Source organism: Lithobates pipiens, unplaced genomic scaffold (assembly GCF_037356315.1).
Source record: "Lithobates pipiens isolate NorthernLeopardFrog02 unplaced genomic scaffold, aLitPip1_a1.2 Scaffold_13, whole genome shotgun sequence".
Lineage (NCBI taxonomy): Eukaryota > Metazoa > Chordata > Amphibia > Anura > Ranidae > Lithobates > Lithobates pipiens.
In genome coordinates this window covers 34,734,787-34,758,116 of record NW_027507718.1, presented here as the reverse complement: position 1 = coordinate 34,758,116, position 23,330 = coordinate 34,734,787, and the positions used below count along the sequence as shown (strand labels likewise).

The 23,330-nt window shown below is 40.8% G+C and overlaps 1 protein-coding gene and 1 long non-coding RNA gene across 5 annotated transcripts in view; one reads left to right on the top strand and one right to left on the bottom strand.

Moving 5' to 3' along the window:
* The window catches only part of KANK1 (KN motif and ankyrin repeat domains 1), a 246,825-nt gene extending 236,492 nt beyond the window's left edge, over positions 1-10,333 (bottom strand). For 2 of the 3 annotated variants that reach the window (XM_077475001.1, XM_077475007.1), the window contains exon 1: positions 10,188-10,333. The gene's annotated coding sequence lies outside the window, so the exon portion shown is untranslated. The remainder of the gene's footprint in view (positions 1-10,187) is intronic. The other variant, XM_077475003.1, reaches the window with a different exon arrangement.
* Positions 10,334-10,355: 22 nt separating this feature from the next.
* LOC143974027 (uncharacterized) lies at positions 10,356-17,340 on the top strand. 2 transcript variants are annotated; one of them, XR_013272151.1, is made up of 4 exons: positions 10,356-10,492; positions 11,949-12,005; positions 14,101-14,212; positions 17,029-17,340. It is a non-coding gene; the product is annotated as an uncharacterized LOC143974027 (long non-coding RNA). The 2 variants fall into 2 exon arrangements; XR_013272150.1 differs by having other exon boundaries at positions 11,949-12,015.
* Positions 17,341-23,330: the final 5,990 nt, after the last annotated feature.

The window sequence follows — 23,330 nt, the reverse complement described above, 5'->3', positions numbered from 1 at the left end:
GTGGCACTTTGTCTTGGTCCATCACATAAAATACATTTACTTTTTGGTTGTAACATGATAAAATGTGCAACATTTCAAGGGGCATGAATACTTTTTCAAGGCACTGTATACAGGTGTTAACAGACCTCAGTACAGACTGCACCAGTTCTACTGTAATAGGGAAAAGCAGTATAAAAAAATTATAATATATATTATAATAATAGTGCAGAAAGTCAAAACAACCAGTTCAAGGAAATCATTACACAAATTTGAGCAAGACTAGCTATACACAAGCTGAGTGAGAGAAATCACTCAATTCCCCATGATTCATGCTAAACAACAAGGATGGAGGCAGTGCCAGGACAAGTTCATTCAGGGCAAATATGCCAAACTGTGCCCCCTTACCCCTGCAATAAACCATGGCAGTCACTCCTCGTGCCCACCGCTTGGCCCGACCCTGGATGGAGGAATCTCCACTTCTTGCGCTTGTATTTTGAGAGACACAGCACTGTCTAAAGACCAGACATCAATTTCTAAATCATCTTTTGTTGCACTGACAGGGCCACGCATGACTTCAATATTGGCTGGACTCTGGCTAAATATGAGTCGTGTATGGCTAGATGATTTCTGTTGATTGCTACACTATCTCCATCCTCCCTCGTCTATAACCACAACAACATTTTAAAAATACCATGAAAGAAAGCAGATTGTAATGCAATATCATTCAAGTTGCACTAAACAGAGTTTCTTGAACCCAAAGGCATTTTTTTTTCTTTTCAATTCTTTTTTGTTTGAATGTCATTACTTAGGATTAAGAATGAAAAAAAAAAAAAAAAAAAAAAAAAAAGGGGACATGCAATACTCTTCCCACAGACGCAGCTGGGGGTTCCTTGTGCACACATAACATTCTTATAGGCAATATTAGGACAGAATAACAAACATAAAATAGGAACAGTATTGGGCGATCCATACTTTGCCAGGCATCTGGGGGTTATTGAACTACGTGACAACTTAAATAAAAATTAACACCTGCATTGTTATTCATCAGTTTTACCAGCAGGATCAAAGAGAGAAAAAAATAAAAATAAAAGAAGGAGAGGACGGTGGGGATTTTGCAAGGCAGGGATGGAAAAGAGAGAGTGGAGGAAAAAAAAAAAAAAAAAAAAAAGAGAGGGAGATTAACGGTAGAAGGGGCCTAGAGGGAGGCAAGTAGGAAAGTGACGCAGGGTGCGGTGGGGGTGGGAATGGTACTGTTCATGCCCCCCCCCCCCCCCCCCCATGTTATTGTATCACTCAAGGAATACGTGTACAATAGGACTGATTGATGGGCTGCCTGGTATTGAGATTTTTACATGTCTTCAGTCAATGTTAGTCATAATCGTCCTCTTTAAATGGAGCCAGAGGGGCACAACAGCTATTGATATCGAGATGTGCAAGTGGATGCCAACCAAGCCATGCATCTCCAAAGGTTTTGTCACAGTGCTATAAAGGAGGCAGTGAGGTCCTCCACCTGTCTAATGATGTTAATTTTAGAAAACCACAGGGTAATGGATGAAGTTCTTGGCAGTATCTACATGGGAGGTATTTCAGTCCGAATTGCGTTAAGGAGATGGACCCGCAGAGAGAACTTATATCAGACAGAGTGGAACTTTGTTGATGTGCAGCAGGCATGCCATAAAGTGGAGGCCAATGTCAACAGAAGTCAGTTGTGCAACCACTTTTTAAACCAAGGACCAGAAAGGGCAAATCTGCATTCCCAAAAAGATATGTAGGAGAGTTCCTGGAGAGGCAGAACATCTCCAACACATTTGGTGTTGGTGTTTGCAATAACATTTTGTAGAGTACCACCAGCACTCTGTACCATCATGACAGCACTTTGTACCCTTGTTCTAATAAACCACAAAATTACTTTTGGCGTTCTACTAGATACAATACAATTGGTGTAATACTAGTCAAACATATATTGAAGTTTAAGCACCTACTCATGCGTTTTTCCATGTTAACAATATGTGTTGGGGCATATTACCTTTCAATGTGCCCTGAAAACAGGTGCACAGGCCAAAAAGAAACAAACTTTTTTCAAGTGCACCATGTGTGTTGATTGGATGCTTTGACATGTGCAATTGTTTTTAATATTTATGCACATAGTCAATAAAAATGAATGGGCATGCGCCCTATAAAACGCATACACTCCGTATTACTGCGCTGCACAATACAATGCAAACACACAAATGTGAATTTGGCTGAGAAGTGTTCCGCCTCATCATTTCTCCTTTTACCAAAACCACTGCTAACACATCTTCCATAGGGCTCAAGAATGCTTGTTTGTAGTGCCACTTACGACTGTTTACTAAGCTCAGATGAAACATACCAAGGGGGCAAAGGGGACACCTGTGTACACAATAAAAACAAACAACCACCAAACACTATGCACTTCAAACACAAATAAAATTTGCCCAAAAAAATAAAAAAAATCAATCTGTAATTGAAATGAATGCTTTACGCACATACAGTAGCAAACTCATTGAAAAGGAGTTATAGCTTAATGTATTGCAACAATATAGGAGGTCAGAGGCAGGAAATTTAATTTCAGGCTTTCTATGGGTCTCTAGAACAATTCACCTCATATAGATTACTACCTGTCAATCTTCCCACACAATGCATGTCACTGCAGTCCATGACTTCCAGAGACAAGGTCCTATACAAGACCCATACAAGACTTCTGCTCAGATTACCATTCAAAAGTAATAAACTAGAATCCATGGTGGTTAATAGGTCTAATAGCTAGTTCCACGATTGGCTTTCATGCCACAATTTTATGCTTAAAAAGTTAATAACACCATCCTTCCTTACGTACAGAAAATTAATTTGCAATAAAAAACAGGCTTGTTTGGTGAATGGAAAATTATTTATAGAAAATTGGTTATTCAAGAAAGATAGGGGCTATGGTTTTCTTCTTCTAAAAATGCTGGTTGTCTGGCTTTCATGCTGACGCTCTGGCAAGTTTTTCCAAGTCTGGCTATATACGTTAACAGAGATGTATGGACTTTACTTTTATTTTTAAAGATTCATACTTACCTAGATGGATGCAAGATCAGTCTAATGCCACACCTGCCCCCCACCGTCTAACAATGAGAACTAAGCAATCCAACACCGCCAATCGCTTGGTTCTCACAGCTCTCTCCTCTGCCCTCCCCCCCCCCCCCCCATTGAGCGCCAAGCTGTGTAGGGGCGGGAGCGGCCAGCTCAGGCTCACAGGGGCTCCTAAGCCCACGTACACACGGTCGGAGATTTTGCCAACCAAATCCGTCGGATTTTGCCCGACAGATTGTGTCCGAAACTGTTGCATACACACGGTCGGGCCAAGTTGGCGAAAAATCCGATCTTTCAGAACGTGATGACGTAATTTCGTTACGATGGGACTACATTCAGGCTAGTAGCCAATAGCTTTGATGTAGGAATTTGATCTGAGCATGCGTGGCACTTGGTCCGATCAAAATGCTCTACACATGATCGGATTAGGTCCGTCCGGCCCAGTTGGTCGGGAAATATTTCCAACATGTTGGAAAATTGGGTCGGACGGAGATTCGGACGGAATCAGTCCGATGCATACCACACACAGTCGGATTATCTGACGACACGGTCCGATAAGACTCATTCCGACAGATTCTCCGACCGTGTGTACAAGGGCTAAGAGTGCCGGCCCAGGCATGTGGGTGGATCCAGACTCAATTTTTGCAATTTTGCTCGAGCCTGCACCAGCTCCGGGATGTCAGCTGAAATCAGGTCACAAGAGTACAGAATGAACTACCCTCCTGTGATCCACAAGAAAAGTACATCCAGACGAGCTTTGGCTGTACTTCTTTAAAGTGTTACTAAACCCAGTATCCTGCATTCACCATTTCTGGTCTCCCACAGTACACAGAACATGGAAATGCAATTATTTTAGTAAATATAAACTGCCAAATATTTTTTTTTTCATCAGCAGTTAGAGTAGTCCTGTGACTTCTATAAGGCTGCAGGACCCCTGACCCTCTGTCTGGACAGTGCTGATTGCATGTGATCAGCACAGGGCCACTCTCCCAAGAAAAAATTAAATAAAAAAATTAAAAACACAAACACACACACACACTCTAATCTCTAGCAATACACCCCAAACTGAGCATGTGCAGAATGACTCCAAAGGCTCTGCCTTATAAGGAGATGGACTGGGGACAGTGGAAGAAGGAGGGGGGGAAATCAGAGAAGACATGAACAAACAGCCTTTTTACACAATGCAGAGGATTAAGGTTCCACAGTGAGTATAACAAGCATGCTTTATTGCATATACAGACAGATTTTACTGTTGAGGGTTTAGTACCACTTTAAGATTACTTCATATCTACACAAAACAGCATGGATTTACCAATTTGTAGTGCTGCCTATTGTATTCTGACAGTCAGCACCTGCAGCTATCAGAATATCCAAACCGTGCCTGTATCTAATTTGATGCAGGTGCCAATCAGTTAAGAATTTTCTACCCGTCTCCTTAGAAAAAAAAAAGTTGAAAGTCTACTTTCGTCGAGCAAGGTGGTGTAGATAGGTCCACCCATGGAAAAAACGTTGATGGATACACAGGAATTGGTCAAAACTTGATAAGTTTATGACCAGCTTTAGTCAGTGACCCAAAAAAAAAAAAAAAAAAAAAAAAAAAAAGGGGGGTGCAGGTCAGTAATTCACACTTGCTTGCCATGTGCTTGTCCAGGATCAGCGAGTCGGCAATATTGGAGAAGAAACAAAATCGGGCAACTAGCCCTTTCAGAGGTGGTCAATAATGGTAGAGCACATATTTTCCCAGGACAAGCTTTGATCTTACATCAATGGCAGCAGTTTTAGAGACTGTTCAGAGATTTTTCAGAACTTTTTACCCACAGTTGACCCCCTTCATGTAACATGTTTCAAGTGGATTTTGTACTTGTATGCCTTTGAAGCAAACACAAGCCCTTAAAAGGAGGTAGTGATAAGTAGCCTTTCAAAAATATTGAAATTAAAAAGTTTTTTTATTAACATGGAAGAACTATGTTAACAAACGAATGCACCTTGCCACAAATGCCCCATGCACACGGTCAGACTTTCTGACGGAAAATGTACGATTGGACTGTGTTGTCAGAAATTCCGACCGTGTGTGGGCTTCATCTGACTTTTTCCGTCAGAATTTCCGACACACAAAGTTTGAGATCAGGATCTAAAATTTCCGCCAACAAAATCCGATCGTTTAATCGACAATTCCGATGCACAAAGTGCTACGCATGCTCAGAATAGATTACGAGACAAAAACCTATTGGCTACCGGCCTCTTTATAGTCCTGTTGTATGTGTTCTACGTCACCTCCTTCTGAACGATCGGATTCTCCGACAATTTTGTGCATGTAGTCAAGACAAGTTTGGGCCAAAATCCATCTGAAATAAATCAGTCGGATTTTGTCGTAGGCATGTCCTACCGTGTGTACAGAGCAAAAGTGCGTACCCCCCCAGTTCTATTAATTCTCTTCTAAGCACACTGTTATCACACAAACCAACCCTATGTAATACACCGCTTGCCAGTGCATCTGCCAGGAAAAAGAACATTTATTCCCAAGATAAAGGCAGGCAGCACAGTTTTTGCTTCCCGGACCCGTTCGCCAAGTGCAACATACGGGGGAGGAAGTGGGTGGAGCTAGCGGAGGAGGAAGTTAAATCCTCCTCCGCAATGAATGCTGGGGCCTCTCTCTCTCCCCATTGTCTTCCTTATGTCACTGCTTGCTAGACACCCTGACTGGTTCGGCTTGCAAGCAGTTTGGGCAGGGAGCCAAGGGCCGCTTGCGAGACCCTTGAAGTGGGTCTCGGCCAGTGACAGCAGCGATTCAGTACAACAATGACGATACTGTGCGCTAGAGGGAGGGAAAATCGGGTCCAAGCGCAGTGCAACCCTGTTGCCGCCCCTCTTAAAGTGCCGCCTGGGACCCATGGACCCACTGGGATCCATGGTAGGGCTAGCCCAGGTTACAGGTGTTCAATTTACTTATAACAATTCTTATACAAAAGTATGAACTTATTCATCAGGCATCTAAGTAGCTTTACTATTGCAGAAAGATCCCTAGGGGACTTGTCATAACATGTCAAAACAAAAATTTCACTTGGAATTTTCCCTGGTTAATACAAATGCTACAGATGGGTCAATGACATTTATACAGATGAAAGTTCATCAGACCAGCTGCATAAATAGCAAACCTGAGGCTCACACTGTTGCGACAGCAAATTTATACAACTTTGTTTGCGACTTTGCCCTGCGACTTTCTTACAACTTGGATGCTATTCAGGAGCCTGCACAAGGGCTGAAATTGCACCCAGGTCAAACCAGAGTAGTGCAGGAACCTTTTCTAAGGTCTGAGCGACTTGTGTAGCATCAGTTATGATGGCTCTCATTGGGAAACGTTGACATGTAATGCGATCTGTGGTCTTACAAGTTGGATCCCATGTCGCAGCAGTGTGAACCAAGCCTAAAGCGCATCTCCAGTCAAAGGTTGTTTCCTAGTTTTGCATGCAGTGGGGGGGGGGGGGGGGTGTAAGAGACCTCAGTTGGGTTTTTACGCTTATCTGAAACTCGATTAGCAAGATATACCCTGGCTTCCTTTTTCTGCAGACAATGGTTTAACAAACAAGGCCAAACATGGCCAAAAATAAGATGCAGTGTAGGGAAGGCTAGAACCCCTGGCAGTTATTTATTATTGTGCCCCTGTTGCAGATTTTCTCTCTCATTTCCTGTCTAGTGAAAACATGGTCACCAGGACAGAAGTGTTGGTAAATCTCTGTAAAATGAGCCCCGGGTAGCCAGAAAAATGGGTTCCAATCTTTTACCACTGTTAAGAAATTATTACAGAAAACCTTTTTTTGGCCTTCACATACACGTGAAAGAAACTTTGAAATTAAAAATATATGGACATTACAGTCGACCCCTGCAATTCGCTTGGGGTTATGTTCGCGAATTTCGGAAAAAAAAAAAAAAAAAAAAAAAAAAAAACGCAAATTTTGGATGTGGTCAAAAAAAAAAAAAAAAAATGCCTATTTTGCAACTTTTCTGGTACAATGTTAATTGACAGAAGCCTTAGAAGGTGCAGGGCATTTGGGCGGCATCTTAGGGCTTTAAGAACAAAATGAAAAATGCGAGAACACTCGAGATAGCTACAAGTGGTAAACTGTTATGATGTGGGAATGCTGGGCTGCATCTGCCAAAGAGGAAAAATTCGCTAACTACTGAAGCCACGAACTCTGAACCGCGACTTCGCAGGGGTCAACTGTACAACCAAGTTACAGATAGTGTAAGTTAATAAGTTGAAAAATGGTAGAATAGGAATAAATATTAGGCCCAAGTTACCAGGAGTGTAAATTAATAAGCCGATACAGAATAGAAATGGACATTACAGTACACTCAAGTTACAGATGGTGTACATAAAAAGATGGTAGAAGTTAATAAGCTGAAGAAAAGAAAAGGAAAAAAATAAAAGTAAAAAGTGGTAGAATAGGAACAAATGGCCATTAGACCCAAGTTACAGATAGTATAAAATTAATACACTGAAGAAAAGGGTAGACTATGAAAAAATGGCCATTGAATGAAAGTCACAGATAGTATGAGTTACAAAGTAGGTGAGCTTGAAAAAAAAAAGACACAAGTCCAAACTGTGTGTGCGCTTTTATGTCAATATTACATTGTATATTACTGTATGTTGTGGTCGTTTAGGTGCCTACCTAATAGTTTTTTGAAATGATCTATTCTCCCCGCTGAAACCACTGCCTGTGGAAGAGAATTCCATATTCTTACCGCTCTTACAGTAAAGAACCCTCTACGCTAGCAGGTGTCAAACTGGTGGCCCTCCAGCCGTTGGGGGAACTACAAAAGTCCCATGAGGCATTACAAGGCTGACAGCTACAAGCATGACTCTCACAGGCAGAATTGTAATTGCGTAACAGCTGGAGGGCCGCTAGTTTGTCACGCCTGCTCTACGCAGTTTGGCTCCTCTGCGCGAACTGTGGTAGTTGTAGCAGGCGCCGCCAGAGGCCACCAAAGCGTGTCCCTGGAGCTGATGCACGCAGGCACCCACGATCGCATGTGACAGAGCAAGAACCGGGATCTGTGTGTGTGCGTAAACACACACACAGATCCCGGTTCTGTTAGGGGAGAGGAGACTAAGTAGGAACAACGATCTCTCTCCTCTAGTCATCCACATCCCCCCCACAGTTAGAACACACATAGGGAACACAGCTAACCCCTTGCTCGCTCCTTAGTGTTAACCCCTTCCCTGCCAGTGACATTTGTACAGTAATCAGTGGCCATTTATAGCACTGATCGCTGTATAAATGTCAATGGTCCAAAAAGTGTCAAAAGCGTCCAATCATCCGCCGCAATGTCTTAGTCCCGATAAATATCACAGTATCATTACTAGTAAAAAAATAATAATGCCATAAATCTAGTCCCTATTTTGTAGACGCTAATACTTTTGCGCAAACCAATCAATAATTTGGGGAAATTATAGCAAAAAGTTTGTTATTGTTTTTCTTTTAAAAATTGTCACTCTTTTTTTGTTTATAGCTCAAAAAATAAAAACCGCAGAGGTGATCAAATACCACCAAAAGAAAGCTCTAGTTGTGGGGGGGGGATCCAACATACATTTTGTTTGGGTACAATGTCGCACGACCGTGCAATTGTCCCTTAAAGCGACACAGTGCCATATAGCAAAAAAAGTGGCCTGGTCATTAAAGGGGAAAATCTTCCAGGGCTGAAGTGGTTAAGGTTAAACCGCGTCTCTTCTAATTTTAGTCAACGTCTTTTTAAATTTCTCATTAATTTAATAAGCTGAAATAGGATAGAATATGAAGAAATGATCATTAGATCCAAATCACAGATAGTACAGGTTAATAAGTTGAAATAGCGTAGAATATAAAAAAAAAAAAAAAAAAAAAATTATATATATATATATATATATATATATATATATATATATATATATATATATATATATATATATATATATAATATTATATAAAAAGTGGACAGCGTAGAATATGAAAAAACAAAAATGGACATTATACCCAATTCACAGACAGTATGAGTTGAATAAGTTGATAAGTTGTAAAAAAATAAAAAAAAAATAAAAAAATAAAAAGGGGAAGAAAGGGGTAAAAATGTGAAGAAATGGACATTAGCAAAAATTACAGATAGTGCAAGCTTAATAAACTAAAATAAGGTGGAATTGGAAGAAATGAACATTAGACCCAAGTTAATGAAAGTGTACGTTAATAAGCTTATTTAGGGTAGAAGCGGAAGAAACGGACATCAGACCCAAGGTACAGATAGTATAAGTTAATAAGCTGAAATATTGTATCAAAACAGCTTTGAGTCCTTATACCATCTACCAGAAGATGAGCCAAGCTGTGCAAAAACTCAGAGCTCAGGGGTAGACAGGTCACTGACAGATCAATCGTTCAGTCAATATTAGGAGAGGCTTTAATAAACAGAGAAAAAAGGTCAGCACTTATCTCCCGGGAAGGTTTAAATAAAAAGAAGTACGAGTCACATAAAGCAAAACTTGTTGTTACGTATATATATATATATATATATATATATATATATATATATATATACACACACACACACATTTTTTTTTTTATTATTATTTTGTGCTTTAAGCAACTCATATAGACGTGTGTGTGTGTGTTAAATATATTATATTATATATATTTATTTATATTCTTTTTTTTTTTTATGAATGTATTTCTTTTTATTTCTAGAAAGCATGCATTTTCTGATCCCTAGGAAAGGGCAGTTTTTGTAGCTTAGCCATCTGTAGTATAACAAATAGTAGGGTGAATAGTTTCCTCCAGGTGTACAAACACATAGATCCTACAAGCAGACTTCAGCCCTCTCCCCCATGCAGTCCATAGTTGTGTCACCTGCTGCCGCTGTCCTGATGCAGGTGTCTCCTATAGAGCCATAGAATTACAGGGTGGGCACACTATGATGGGGCAATAACCAGCCCAGTGTGATGTATGATGGAGCCCAGCCTCCCCCATGGTGGGGCACCAGTAAGAATCATTTCACAGCTTGTAAAGATCAATGAACAATACAGATCCCCTTTCATCAGGCTGGAAGGCTGTCATCAATCTGCCTGACATGATCACTACAGATCCACTCACCTCCAATCATCCCAGATCAGGGACTGGATCCAGGACAATCGTCCCCAGGGAATAAGCAGTGTGTGGAGAGATCCGATGAGGAAGGCACAAAGTTGGGAGAACTAGTGAAGAAAGTCCAGCATCCTCCGCACAATAGAGCGTGCACCTCTCCCTCTGTTATCTGTCTTTGTAACAGGAGGAGGCAGGCTCACTGCGCGTGCGCACACCTCCCTCCAGCCTGGGCTTTCACATGCTGTGTGTGGGGGAGACAAGGGGAGGATTAGCATGGAACACAGCACAAGTGTAAGGAGGATCTCAGCACCAAGGTGGGCACAGGCATAGTCAGAAATCCTCTGCCATGACATCAGCTCTGCTTTCTTCTCACTTTATTATTTCTCTGCTTTCTATCACTTTCAGCATCGTTTTTATTCCAGAGACATGTACTGTCTGGGCAGTGTCTCATCTTCATGGCCTGGAGTTCACTAGAACTCTTTACATTGTTATTAGGCTGGGAAATAAAGGGGTGTCTTGTGTTGTCCATTATTTCTTTTCAAATACTATTGTATATTTTTTATTAGTATTATATTATTTTTGTTATGTTTGTATGTGTTTTCATTAGTATTTATATTTATTATTTTTTTATTTTATATTATTATGTATTTTTATTAGTATTATTTATTTTTTATATTTTTACTGTTATTTTTATTAGTATTATTATTTATATTTGTTATTTTTGTATTATATATTTTTTATTAGTAGTCTTTTTATATTATTACTGATATATCTTTTTATTAGTATTTATATTTTTATATTATTCTTTTAATTGGTATTATGTTATATCTTTTAATTTGTATTTAATTATTTTAAATTATTATTATTTTTATATTATGTATTATTTGTTTATTTCTATGATATTACTGTTATTATATATTTGTATTAGTATTATTTATTATTTTTATATTTTATATTATTATGTATTTTTTTAATTAGTATTATCAATTTTTTATATTATTACTGTTATATTTTTATTAGTATTATTATTTATATTTATTATTTTTGTATTATATATTTTTATTAGTAGTCTTTTTATATTATTACTGATATATCTTTTTATTAGTATTATATTTATAGTTTTATATTATTATTTGTTTATTTCTGTGGTATTACTGTTATATATTTGTATTAGTATTATTTATATTTATTATTATTTTTGTATTTTATTGTGTATATTTATTAGTATTTATTTTCATATTATATCTTTGTATTAGTATTATTTTTATTAGGGATTAAGGCTGAGCTCCGGCGTGTTCGCACACCCCACGTGCAGGGCCCGCCAGGAAGTCAGCACTGCCTTAATCACAGTTAGTGAGTAGGGATGAGCTCAGGCATGTTCGCATGGAACACGTGAAGAGCCCGCCAGGAAGTCGGCACAGCACTGCAATAATCATCACAGGCAGTGAGACATTGCCCCGATGTGCGGCTGCAGAGATCGGGCAATGTCTCACTGCCTGCGATTAGCGCAGCACTGCGCGACTTCCTGGCGGGCTCTGAACGTGGACCATGCAAACACGCCTGAGCTCATCCCTAGTAGTGAGACATTGTCCAGATGCGCGGCTGCAGAGATATGGAAATGTCCCACTGCCTGTGATTAGCACTGTGCCAACTTGCTGGCGGGCTCTGCACGTGGGGTGTGTGAACACGCCAGAGCTCATACTTATACCATTTTTTTTTTCAACTAGTACCGATTACTTTTTAATTTCTTTTCTTTTTTTTTTTTTTTAGTACTCACCGTTACCAATTACCGATACCTACTGCACCTGTTTTGTTTTCACTTCAGCTGTAAGCAATGGTACAAAGCATTGAAAAGTTATTTACAAATGAAATCAATTTTTTATTTTTTATTTTTAATTTTGCGCTTTTTCGATGTGAAATGTGTAAATATATGTTAAAATATATAGTGTGTGTGTGTGTGTGTGTGTGTGTGTGTGTGTGTGTAAAAATATTTACTAACTTAGCAAACAAAAAAAAGTTAATTGTTTATCATTTATAAAATAGACATGAACAAAAATAAATAAATAAATAAATAAGTGGTTAAACAGAGGAAAATGTGTTCATCCCTTTGATCTGCAGATGAAGAAACAGAAAGATACAAAAAGAAACAATTTTTCTTTTAATATTAGTGTTTCAGCGGTTGAGCAATCAAAAAAATTAGCCGCCTGCTCCAAATACCGGATTTCTTTAACACTTCAGCTGTCAACAGGGGAGACCCACTGACAGCTCAAAAAACCAAGCTTGAAAGTATCGGTTTCAGGTATCAGTGCATTTGTACGAGTACTGATACTTGTGCAAATACTTGGTATCAGCACCATACCGATACTAGTATCGGTGCAACCCTAATTTTTATATTATTATTTCTTTTATTTTGTATTATATATTTTAATTTGTATTAAATTATTTTCTATTTATTATTGTTATATTTTATATTATTATGTTTTTTTTTTTACTAGTATTATTTATATTATTACGGTTATTATATATTTTTATTAGCATTATTATTTATATTTATTATTTTTGTATTTTATTATAGATTTTTATTAGTATTATATTTATATTGTTATTTCTTTTAACAGGTTCCCGACCGGCACACGCCGATGTAAGTTGGCAGAATGGCACGGCTGGGCAAATGGTCGTACCTGTACGTCTCTTTAAATTTGCCGCAGTGCCATTGCGTGCATGCCGGCCAGGACCTCTGGGAGTTGGGTTGCGGGTCCTGTGGACTCGATTGCCTCACAGAGAGGAAGGAAGGGGAGATGCTAATGTAAACAAGCATCTCCCCGTTCTGCCTAATGACAGTGTCACTGATCAGCTCTCCCTGTGATCGGGAGCAGAGATCAGTGATGTGTCACACATAGCCATGCCCCCCACAGTTAGAAACACTCCCTAGGACACACTTAACCCCTACACTGCCCCCTAGTGGTTAACCCCTTCGCTGCCAATAATAATATTATTAAATCTTTTAATTTGTATTTTTTATCGAAAATAGGTAGTTTACTAAAATGACAAATTCTCGTGCGACAGAATAAAAAATCGGAAGTGATGTCATGTGTTGTAGTGTATTTCTATTATATTTTCGGACAACAATAGTACTGATTAAATAAAAATTGTACGATCTAGTACCATACGAGAAAAGTTTTTGTGTTTGTCCGATCGGATAATATCGGATGAACTGTTGTGATCGGCTCTCGAAAGGCTCTGTACTAACAATCCGATTATCGTACATCATTTAGAAAGCAGTATTTTTCTGTCGATTTTCGGATCGCGTGTACGGCCATTAGCCTCGGGTTCACATCTGTGTGGCTGTGTGCTGCATGTAGGGCAGCCATATCATTTCAATGGGTTGCTCTCTACCTGCAAGAAACATGGAAGGAAAGAAGTCCCTGATGCTTTTTAAAATTGTACCACACCAAATTGCATTTCATTTGCATGGGGGTATCATTAAAGCAGCATTAAATCCAAAATAAAAAACAGAATATATTGCAACTTACCAATCATTACATGTGATGGCTGCATTTGATTTTTTTTTTTTTTTTTTTTTTTTAGCCTTTTCCCTCTGTTTTTACCCGGTGATCTGGCCAGTAACACACCTCCTGTATTAGAGTGCCCCCGCTCTGGATGAAGGAGCACAGGGGGCACCTTTTGGACAGCAGCATTGTCTGTCTTGGGATGTTGGGAGTGTTAGATGTACTAGAAGATTTAAATAAACGTTAACCCATTGAAGACAAACTCCAACTAATACTCTATAATCAGTAACAGCAAACCGTTTTTTTTCCCTTTGGGATAAAGGTTTTATATAAATAAGTAAAAACTGATTATTGTAAGCACCTCCGTCAGTGGGAAATGGTTTGCCTTAACCCTTTAATTGCTCCATCTGCAGGACCGCTTATTCTGTTGAAAACCAACAGACTTACGAGCAGCATCACCAGATGAGAATAGAAGAAAGAAAGACTAAAAAAGAAAACAAATGCAGCCATCACATCTAAGAATTGGTAAGCTGCAATATAATAAATGTTTGTTTTTTGGGGTTTAACACTGCTTTAACCACTTAAGGACCGAGCCTCTTTTTGAGATTTGTTGTTTATAAGTTACGTTTTTTTCTAACACCCTAGAGAATAAAATTGCGTTGCAATACTTTCTGTCACACCATATTTACGCAGCGGTCTTACAAGCGCACTTTTTTTTTGAGAAAATACACTTTTTTGAATTAAAAAATAAAACAACTGTAAAGTTAGCCCAATTTTATTTATTTTTTTATTGTGAAAGATAATGTTACACCCAGTGAATTGATACCAAACATGTCACGCTTCAAAATTGCGCCCGCTCGTGGAATGGCGACAAACTTTTACCCTTAAAAAATCTCCATAGGTGACATTTTACAAATTTTACAGATTTACAATTTTACATTTAGAATTATCGCTCTCGCTCTACCCATCGCTGCGATACCTCGCATGTGTGGTTTGAACACCATCTTCATATGCGGGCGCTACTCACGTATGTGTTCACTTCTGCATGCAACCTCGGCGGGACAGGGCGCATTTAAAAAAATAAAAAATGTCTTATTTATTTTACCTTTTTTATTTTTTATTTTTACACTGTTTAAAAAAAAACGGTTTCACTTTTATTCCTATTACCTATTACAAGGAATGTAAACATCCCTTGTAATAGAAAAACAGAATGACAGGGCCTCTTAAATATGAGATCTGGGGTCAAAAAGACCTCAGATCTCATGTTTACACAAAAATGCAGTAAAAAAAAAAAAAATTGTCATTTAAAATTTCTATTTAAAAAAAAAATGGCCCTTTAACAGCTATGGGCGGTAGTGACGTTTTGTCGTTGCTTCTGTCCTCCAATGTTATGGAGATGGGTGGGGGCCATCTTCCCCTCACTCGTCTCCATACCCTCCAATCGCCTCCGCCGGTAAGCGGCGGAAGGCACCAGAGGGAGGTGGGGGGCCCTCTCCTGCCACTGATTAAAAGTGATTTAGCGGCGAATCCGCCGCAGAGACCACTATTATCAGAGAGCAGACCGCCAGCCAAAGAAGAGGATACTGGGGTTATGGCAGCTAGCTGCTGTTATAACAACGATATTCCTCTACAAAGTGGGGACATATATCGGGGTGCGGCGGTTTCGGAAGTGGTTAAGAATGAATGACTCCTCCGTGCAGTTGTTAAAGTGCGTGTTTCTCTGCATGTCGGGAACACGCATGATTTTTCACACGTTCCCAACTCACAATCTTTAAAAAAATAATAATAATGTTTTGCCTTTTAACAGTTTGCCACATAAGCACACATTAGTGTCTATCATTTTCATAAAAAGCTGACTTTGCATCGATCAGGATATAAAATGTAATAAAACAATACTGCAGTGTTATCTGAAAGTTCCTGGCGGATATATAAAAGTGCCGCAATCCTTCCACAGGCCTAAAAGCACATGAAGAGTGATAGGACGACAAGGCGGCACTGTATAATTCATTTTGTGGATCAGCACTTGCATTTTTAGCAGCTATTAATAATTAACCAAGTCCTGTGCTCATCAGCTTGTTTTCCTGACCTGCTCACAGAGCACTTTATAGGTACACTTTCCCTGACGACAGTAACAAAATTCAATTACCTTTTTATCTCACTACAAAAATGATTTTATTTTTGGATGTCTAAGTACTTCTCTGTTGCGGACTTAAGTATTTAGCCAATCAATTGGAGGGTCGATAGTATAGTGCCGGCTGACTAAGGTATTCACTGCATGGGTTACAATGGTAGATTTGTTATCTGCACCAAACATGTATCTACGTGTCTTCTTACTGCAAGATTTCTGTGTGTAGAAATATGTCGCTAAGTACATTGATTGCCATTTGTTTGTTAAATTAGACGTTTCACTACAAAGATCTTCGGGGAAGAACAGACAACCCGATAACAAGCATTCACTGTGAAGGGCTAGCTATATATATATATATATATATATATATATATATATATATATATATATATATATATATATATATATATAAATAATCTCTTGCTCACTTTGGTGTTTGCATGCATTCATAGCAACGACCCTTAGGTCTCGCTTACACGTTCTTCAACTTTAAAGTGGTAGCAAACTCATTTTTTTAACTTGTACCTATAAGTAATATCTGTAGGTACAGTGAGTAACTCCTAAACTTGCGGTGTTTAGAAGATATTCACACTGGATGTAGCTGGTGATGTCCCCGGTGCATGCACTCTGAAGGGGCGGCATACTGCACCGGAGCCGAGGGCTCCTGCCTGCATGCGCAAGAGTGACATCATCACAGCCCTGCCACTCATACAGCCAGAGCCTGCAAACCCGGAAGGAAGATGGGAACCCAGATAGCAGTGACAGTGCACTGTTGGAGGGCTTTGTTCTAAGGTTGGTATTTCATAATGTATTAATATGCACTTCATACTAGCACATTATGCCATTGCATTGCAGGGGATTTTTTTTTTCTAAATGCCACGGTTTACTACCATTTTAACACACATTAAAGTGCCTACCTCTTTAACATGCTTTTTTGATGTGTTTTGATGCTTGGGTGATGCTTTAAAGGAGAAGTCCAGCCTGAGCGTTTTAGGCTGGGCTTCTCCTACGGGTCACAATAGTGCAATTCTTTTTGCACTCCTGTGACCCCGATTTCAGCGGAGAGTGGTTTGAAGTTTGCTCTCCGCTGATGTCACTGCCCTCCGAGGCATTGTGTCATCCTGACTTCCTGTCAGGGCTGGGCTCAGCCCCTCCTTCTTTGGACTGGCCACTCAGCAGTCAGCTAACTGCCAGCTCCTATCTCTCTCAACAGTGACTCACCTGTTGATGATATCCTGCTCATCAGTCCTACCTATTTAAGGCGTCCAGTCCAGATGATCTCTGCCTTCACCTTGGCCACATCTCTAGAGACGTTCTCCTGTGTTCCTGTAAAAGATTTGCTTGGCTGACATTCCTTATAACTCCAGATGCTGCTTGCTGTTCTACTACACTGTTCTCTGGCTGCCTGATGTTTTTGCTTGTCTGACTATCCCTTCTGGTTCTCCTAAACTCTGGCTATGTTTTGACTATGTTTACTCTGTTTACTTTTTTTTAATTATTATTAAACCAGTGTGATTTAACTGTACTTCTGTCTCAGTCTGATTTATGGTTTCTGACACCTCCAAGTCTGGATCCACCGGCTGCCTTGATTGATGGCAGTCTCAGTATCTCAGCCGCTGAGACAGCCTCTCCCGCCCCTCCACAGCTCATCATTCCAATGAGCTTAGAGGATCAGAGAGGAGAGGTGCTGACTGACAGTCAACAGCTTTCCTTTCGGGGAGCTGTGAGAACCGAGCCATCGGCAATGTTCGGTGACTCGGTTCTCAGTGCAGAGACGGCGGGGGACAGCTGCAGCTTCAGTCTGATTCTCCATCCACCGAGGTAAGTATGAATCAAAAAATAAAAAATTCATACTTCTCCTTTAAAGTGGTTGTAAACCCTTAAAACACACTTTGACCTACAGGTAAGCCTAGATTAAGGCTTACCTGTAGGTCCAAGAAATATCTCCTAAACCTATACAGTTTAGGAGATATTTGCCCGAAGACAGGCACCGCTGTTTACGGCGCATGAGCCGTAGACAGCGGCGCGCAGGCGCACTGAGCGCGGCATCGTCAACAACGAAGATGCTGCGCATGTCGGCTCTCGTGCACATGCACGGAAGTGACATCATCTTGGCTTCGACGAATGACAGCGGCGGAGCAGCGAGACCCACTGAGAAGATGGATGCGCCAGACTACAGGGGACAGCGGTGACATCGCTGGCTCCTGTGTCAAGTAAGTGACACATAATGGACTACTATGCGATGCATAGTAGTCCAATTATGCTTTGCCTTTGCAGGGAATGAAAAAGGAAGTAAACCCATTAGGGTTTACTTCCTCTTTAATGAAGTTTGAAAAATGCCCTTTGTGTGTTGATATTCTATTTGTTTTAAAGAGGCCCAGTAGAACCCCATCGCATTCGTTTTCCCATTCAGGAGATCCCCAGCTTATTAGTACCCTTGTTCAGCAGATCCCCAGCTTATTAGTACTCCCTGCTCTGCTGATCTCCCTCTCAGTAGTAACCCCCAGCTCTGCTGATCTCCCTCTCAGTAGTAACCCCCAGCTCTGCTGATCTCCCTCTTAGTAGCAACCCTCAGCTGTGCTGATCCTCTGGTTTTCTAAAATTCCTCTCTCTCCTATCCTGCTTTATTGCTCTCAAGCTGCGCACCACCTGAGACATCTGATAGTTTCTCCTGCTCCAGTCCCCCAGTTCTACTGATCCTCCGCCATTCAGTCCTCACTCTCCAGTCTATGGAGGCTTTGAAGACACTTTGAAACACCAAGAAAGTGACATGGGGTATAATTTTTAAAGCAAAGCAAACACAACATGTGAACAGGTCTGTAAGCTTACCATTTTATTTAGTGGCAGGTGTTTGATTGGCATTCAGAGTGCTTTAACCACTTGCCACCCGGCCTATAGCAGAATGACAGCCAGGCAGTGGTTCTGTTATCCTGACTGGGCGTCATATGATGACATTTTATCTGACACACTGCAACTTCAATCATGGTATGGAGCCTCTGACGGAGGCTCCTTACCACATGATCAGCTGTGACGAATCACAGCTGATCATCGCGTGAACCAGGAAGTACCGGTAGACGGCATTCCTTGGTTTTGAGCTGACAGAGAGAGCCGATCGGCAGTTCTCCCTGTCGGGGGGGGGGGGGGGTCTATGCTGATAATCAGCACATTAATTATAAGCCCAGCCCCATCAGATGTGCCACCACAGCTGCCAATAAGTGCCAATCAGCTACCAGTCAGTGCCCCATCAGAAATGGATGTCAGTGCCCATATCAGCGCCAATCAGTGCCCAGTAGTGACACCTGTCAGTACCTCATCATCAGTGCTGTCCATCAGTGCCCCCTGTCAATTCCACTCAGTGCCGGCTATCAGTGCCAGTCAGTGCTCATCACAGCCGCCTGTCAGTGCCACCTATTGGTGCTGCATATCAGTGCCCATCAATTCTACATATCGGTGCCTCCTCATCAGTACGACCTCATTCGTTTCCATCAATGAAGGAGAAAAACTAAATTTTATAATCAAAACGAAGAACAAAAAAAAAAAATTCGGGCTTGTTTAGCAAAAAATAAAAACCCCTGAGGTGATCAAATACCACCAAAAGAAAGCACTAATTGTGGGAAGAAAATTATAAAAATTTCGTTTGGGTGCAGTGTTGCATGACCGCGCAATTGTCATTCAAAATTCAACAGCACTGAAAACTGAAAATTGTCCTGGGCAGGAAGGGGAGAAAGTGCTCGGTATTGAAGTGGTTAAAAAGCATGTCCAATGCCACATTTTGAAGCAAGTGTAAATGAACACTTACTGTCTTTCAAAGTCTGGGACAGAAAAATAATCCTTCTATAAAACATGGTCCTACCTATATATGTGTGATGTAAACAAGCAAACATACATATATATTTAAAACTGAATTCAAAACCTTTTATTTAATTATATTTTTTAATAGCCCCAAAGGATATAAATCAACTTTTTGTGCACCCACTTAACCTCCCTGGCGGTATGATTATTTCAGATTTTTGATGCTCAAAGTGGTACAATTCTTTTGCATAGAAATTTGGCGTTTTATATTGTAGGCCTGTAATTCTTAGGAATAACACACTTAAATCTGTCCAAACAAGTCTAGATATGATAAAGTTTAAAACACAAAATCATAAATTATAATATAATAAATAACTATAAATAATTATAACAAACAATAATAATAAAAATGATTCAATAATGTAATCAAATCAAAAACACTGAAATTGTTTGTCTCAATTCTGAGAGTTGCAGAATTGTCGCTGTCATTACTTTCAGTGTTTGATGATGAATTTCCCCACAAATCACTTTCCTGGACCTCCCCATGTCAGCCTACTATGGGTCAGCTCCACCCTCTCTGACCCCTCCAGGACCACCTTTTTCTTAACCCATAAAGGGCGGCTGTCTGCCCACACCAGTGTTCTTTTTTCGTCCTCGCTCTGGATGCCTTTTAAAGTTTATTTTTATTTTATTAAAATTTTTCTCCATCCACTATCCACCCTGTTCGGGTTCAGCCTCTCCTGGATCAGAAGATCCCCCCCCATATAGGCTGTAAATCTGCTGATGAGGTGGGTTCCCGTGGTGCTGGGATTGTATGGTGCAGTATAAATGACTGTGTATTACTGGCAAAGGTCACTGGCAGTATAAATGACTGTATATACTTTTGTTAGGCAGGTGCTGGCACTCTCTCCTTCCATGTTTTTGTGTGTTCAGGCAGTGGTTTGGCTCGCTGGGACTTGTAGTTCACCACCTTTTTTCAGGAAGCTCAGAGTTGAGCAGGTGAAGTCAGAGGTAGCTTCCTCTTGGATTGCCTAGCAAACACAAGAATGCTCACTGCTAATTTGCAGCAGACTCTGTCCTCTAGGCTAATCTCAGTCTCCAGCTGATCAATCTGCTACTCTGCTCTGGTAAGCCTGATTTCCAGGACTTTCATTTCATTACTTACTGCTGTGTTACTTGTCTGTCAGAGTGTTTCTATTATCCTGTGCCTTTATAGATCTGGGGAGTTTTTCCTGCCTGTCTAGCTGCCTTAGCACTGAAGATTCGGATGGAGAAGTTTATTTTATTTATTTACTTTTATTTTTTATTTATTTTATTTTTTTAAAAGAGAGCACATCCTCTGTTTTGCAGAGAGAAGGGCCCAGTGTGAGCTAAACGCCCGCAAAGAGGTTCCCAATCAGCATTCCAGCCTCAAAGGAGTAAAAAGTGGACTAGACATGACAAATTGCAGAGTCGCATGCAGCTGGATAGACGCCTGTTGTCACAGCATTCCAGATCTCCCTCGCCCTTACCTCACTTTAGTCGCTCGGACCCGAGCCAAGAGAGTTCAAGACATCAGAAAGCCTCTAGAAAGAGAAAATCCGGGTGTAGACAGAGAAGAAGATCCTCTTCTTCGGATAGGTCTTCATCGCCAGACCAGGCAGAAGAAGGATCCTGTTTGGATAATAGTAAATAGTTATTCCTGCGCTGCTCCTAGTGAAGGTTATTTATATGAATAGCTGCATACACCGATATGGACCAAGCCGTGTCCACTTTCCTTACAAGGATCCTGTTTGGCCTGCTCAGATGAGGTCATCAGAGGAAAGCTGGTGTGCATCTTGCTTCAAGGAAGTGGCTCAGGATAATGCTGCAAATGCACGCCAGGTTAAATCCTACATTAAGCACACAGTCAAGGAAGGGTTAAACAGAGTTTCAAGGAATCCTGCTCATCCTGCTGTATCTTCAACATCTGCAGATTCAGATCATGTGTTTTCAGTGCGTAATAACTCTGACATCGATAGTGATTCAGATCCATCTGAGGCGAGATGGTCTCGGAATCGCATACGTTTGATTTTTGAATTGTCGCCTCCAAAGAAACAGCTTCCAGTAGTCCCGTGGCTCAGGTGGCGTAGAAGGGGGTTTCAATGCAACTTTCTTCTTCAGTAGGATCGTCACTCCTTGTTCCAGAAAATCTATCTGCCAATTCCGATAATCTGGTCCCTGGTTTGGTGGTCAGTAGCTCGCAATCTTTCCCACGGAGTTCCGTTGAAGGCCTCAGAACCAATAGTGGTGATGACCAATGCCAGTTTGGCAGGCTGTGGGCCACACTGCCTGGGGCAGCAGGTTCAAGGCCAATGGAACTTTTGTGGGGCGAAGAGTTCAAATTTCCTGGGATTGGATGCTGTCAGACGCGCTTTCTTAGCATTCCAACCTATGTTGTGAGGTCGAGTTGTCAAGATTCTTTGGACAACAACTATGGTGCCTTATGTGTCTCATCAAGGGGTCACAAGAAGTCGCCCTCTCCTTCAGGTGGCATGTCAATCTTCCTATGCGCAGAGAAGAATCTTGGCTCTCTTACAGCATCTTATCTCCCAGGGCCTGGGAATGTTTTAGCAGATCACTTGAGTCGAGGCTTTGAGGATCACAATGAATGGTGCCTAAATTGATAGATCTTATGGCATTGGAGGAGAATTGTCAACTGCCTTGCTTCTTCTCCCGGTACTGGCATCCACAGGCGTTGGGTCAGGGTGCCCTGTTCAGGTCTTGGAACTTCCCCTTGGTGTATGTGTTTCTGCTGCTTCCATTGGCTCTCAAAATCCTGCTGAAGATTCAGCGAGAAAGGATCACAGCAATAGTAGTCTTACCTTACTGGCTCAGGGATCCGTGGTTCCCTCTGGCTTGGAGGATAAAGTTGGGCTCGCCAATCCCACTGCCTCCTTGTCATAATCTCCTTCTGCGGAGTGGGGCTTGACGCCCGAACCGCAGGAGGATGAATTTAATAACTTGGAAGGGAGAGGGAGGCTTTAACTGGCTTGGGTCTCTCGGGCAGTGTAGTGGAGACATTATTACAGGCTCATAAGAGGTCCACGAATGTAACCTATCACCAGATCTGGAATACTACAGAAAGGGGTTGGGACCTTGGATCTCCTTCAGTATCTAACATTTTGGAGTTTCTGCAGAGTGGTCTCTAAGGGTTAGCTTATAATTCCCTGAAGGGTCAAATCCCCGCTCCGTCGGCTATGTCATGTACAAAATATGCTCTACAAAAAGAAATATAGAAATCAGACCTCCATTGAAATAATCTTTTCGAAAAGAGGACTTAACACTAGTCTTGGGAACATCGCTGGTTCCTCCGTTTGATCAAGCCTTCTCTTGTTCATTATTTCTTTTAACAGTTTTTTTTGTTTTTGTTTTTTACTAGTTGTTGCCTCGGCCAGATGAATCTGAGTTGTGCGCCTTCTCATCTAAAGAACCATATTGTTTGGTGCTCCCAGAGATGCCGATACCAAGCTTACTACCTAAGGTTGCCATATAATTTCGTATGAACTGGGAGGTCATTCTCCCAGCCTTTCCGGCGGATACAGCTGATGATGAATGGAGTAGGTTAGACCTGGTCTCTGTGGTTTCAACCTACCTGAAATGGACTAAAAGCAGATCAGCTGTAGTTTATCCCAATAGGGCCTATAAGGGTATGCAGGCAACATCCAGAGTTGTGTCTTCATTATTTGTCAAAGACCATACATA